Source organism: Pantherophis guttatus, chromosome 5, assembly GCF_059756535.1.
Source record: "Pantherophis guttatus breed Tessera chromosome 5, ASM5975653v1, whole genome shotgun sequence".
NCBI classification, from domain to species: domain Eukaryota; kingdom Metazoa; phylum Chordata; class Lepidosauria; order Squamata; family Colubridae; genus Pantherophis; species Pantherophis guttatus.
The window spans coordinates 102,324,653-102,327,632 of record NC_142067.1 but is presented as its reverse complement, the minus strand read 5'-3'; the positions used below and the strand labels follow the sequence as shown (position 1 = coordinate 102,327,632).

Here is a 2,980-nt window from a genome sequence, read left to right as displayed (position 1 = left end):
ACGTAAGATAAACATGTGTGAGGAGTGAGGGAGGGAGAGAGAGTGGGGGAGAGGAGACAGGAAGGGAGGAAGAGAAAAACTTCATAAAGACTCACTAGTAGATGCACTAATTAATTTAGGATAACTTTTTAATATGCTTTAGTAGCAGTTGTAAAGGTGGTTTATAACATATTTAAATCCCAAAACCAGAAAAATCAAAACTACAGCCATCAAGTTTATTATCACTGTAACTTATTTATTTATTTATTTATTTATTTATTTATTTATTTATTTATTTATTTATTTATTTATTTATTTATTTATTATCTGCCCTTTATTATTTTAACAAACTGCTCAAGGTGGTAAACATATCCAATACTTTTTTTTTCTTTCTATTTTCCCCACAACAATCCTATGACATGGGTTGGACTTAGAGAAAGTCACTGGCTCAAAGTCACCCAGGTCACTTTTCACGCCTAAAGTGGTATTAGAACTCATGGTCTTCTAGCTACTAACCTGGTGTTGTAACCACTAAACCAAACTGGCTCTTCTAGTGAGAGAAGTCAACTAAGAGTGAGCAAAGCTTTTGCCATCTTGATGCAACAGTTGTTTAAACAAGTGACTTTTAGGCTCAGAAGAAATAATGACTCATTATATTCAAGGAACTATTGCTCTCCTTTCAATTTAGAAGACGACTAGACAACCCATGACATAGTGGGTCGTCTTTTCAGAAATATTTCTTTACCTAAACCTTTCCTTATTTTACAAGTGGGCAAAAAAGCAGTGGGAGTAGGAATGACTTCAACTTCCTGCTGGCTTCCCCAATGACTTTCTTTGTAGGAAACTGGTAGGGAATGTTGGAAATTATTATCATCTGCATGTGGTTGACCACAGTAATGTGGTATGGCAGCTCTGAAGTAACCACAACTTTGTCAAATTTCAATCCCACAGGAATAATGGGAGCCCAGATTTTGAATGCATGTTGTAAGTTAACCCATTTGAGGTACATTGATTCAAAAATCATTGCCCTTACGATGCATCATTTCATTCAACTGAAGGTTATAAACAATCAAACAGACATAAAACTTTTAGTAGTATATAGATGTCCAGCATGGTTCTATTTAAGAATTCAAATTAGTACAAAGGTCAATCAAGAGTTGCTATTAAAATTGTCTGTTGATATTTTATAATTTCTTTATCATCCTGCTCTTTTTCAGATAATGCTCTGTTATTTTATCAGTGACAGCCAAATATGAACCAAAAAAGTATCCCTGATTATATTGATTGGAAAGGATAAAGATGGTGCCATTGCAGTAAAATTTGGGATGGAAAGGTATGGAAGCCATGAAGTTTGTTTGCTTGATGATTCCTTAATATAAGTAATTCAGTATGTAAAACTTTACTGAAGCAGAAGTCTGGCTCTTCAATTTGATATAGAAATCAAGCATATAAAAAGGAAGTTTTGTTAAAGCACATTCTATAGTCCAGATGTTCAGAACCTTTTAGAATACATTTGGTTGCTGTTGCAGAACACTGTGGCTCTTGACAACATAAAAGATTTACATTAGCTCCACTTAACTTTGTAAACAGATGCTCCATCTTTATAGACCAGTAAAACTTTTTCAGATGTGGTAATCTTGCAGATGGCTGTCATAACTGCTACAATTGAAGAGAAAGATAGTATAATGTAGTTTGGATGAATATAATTAAATTAAAGGAAGTTCATTGTTATTTAATCTGCTTACATGCTGGCAAATTATTTATGTCTGCTCCGGATAGCCCAGCCTAAAAGAACACTGTTGTTATAAAATCTCCCTTTTCATTTTGCTCCAATTTCATAATTGTGATACAATCCCCATATATTTCACATGACCAGACACTTTTTTTATACAAATCAAACAAAAAATGTTAAAACAATGGAATTTGATGTACCTATGTTTCTATGCCGCCTTTTGTTTGCACTGTACGTGCAACATGTTTTTAAAATATGTGAGCCTTTAGCCTAAATAAAATAAGGAAAGCATTAAACATTGTGAGATCCACCTTGGGCTGCCCACTGAAAAATGTGGTCTCTTCTTAAGCAGTTGAGGCTTCACCCAAAACAAAGTCAGCAAAAATCCAACAGCACAGAGCAGCATTGTGGGGCTGAGAGGCCTTTGAAAAAAGCCGGTGTGCTGAATATTAACACTATTTCACACATTCCCAAGATGTATGCAATTACCTCCGGGAGAAGAGCTGGGAATGTGAGGTCTCCAGGGCTTAGATAATGACATAAAGTAAGTGGCAACGATTATCCATGTATTTTTTTTTTCCCAGAGACATGTTATTTAAAGCCTATCTTAGTTTTCCAGAATGAAAGACAGAGGAATGTCCACTTTATGAAATTGCTATTAATGTATGACCTCAAGTTGAAGACAAGGTTAATTATGGGTTTTTAACAGAAGTTTCATTTTGACTTAATATCAGTGCTGGGCTCTTAAATATTGAAGTAAGTTACATTTTTCAGGGACAATTGCCTTTGAATGAAGAATGGCAGGCTCTGATCTTTACTGACCCTTACAACTCCCACTGGGTAATCCATAGCAACCACGTTTCTAAGGCAACCAAAGAACACGTAGTAGAATAGGATAAAACCATGAAATCTGATGTTATACTTTCTCCAGGATACAAAATGGAAAGTAATCTTTTAAAGTGGACTTATTAAACATTTGACCTATTGGGTAAAAAGGATGAGATGCGGTGTGCGATCTTTTCCATATTGCTCCAAAACAGAAACCTATCTATGGACAACAAATATAGCAACGTGCATTGAAGATTGATCTGGAAGGAGTTTTCAAATATTCCATATCATAACTGCTTATGAATTAAGCTGCTGATAATGCCTTTATCACAATCTTTATTTTTAGACTCTGTACCAAATCATGTTACATCATTTTGGATAGTAATATTACAGTATTATTTCATTTGCTTTAAAACCTGGTAAGTCATCGTTGCACAGCTT

At 34.7% G+C, this 2,980-nt stretch overlaps 1 long non-coding RNA gene across 2 annotated transcripts; it reads right to left on the bottom strand.

The window, feature by feature from the left end:
* Positions 1-1,078: 1,078 nt before the first annotated feature.
* On the bottom strand, positions 1,079-2,543 carry LOC117667238 (uncharacterized). Of its 2 annotated transcripts, none has more exons than XR_004591992.3 (2): positions 2,201-2,543; positions 1,079-1,638 (listed from the first exon to the last, which is right to left on the bottom strand). It is a non-coding gene; the product is annotated as an uncharacterized LOC117667238 (long non-coding RNA). The 2 variants fall into 2 exon arrangements; XR_009621090.2 differs by having other exon boundaries at positions 1,079-1,635.
* Between the last annotated feature and the right edge of the window lie 437 nt (positions 2,544-2,980).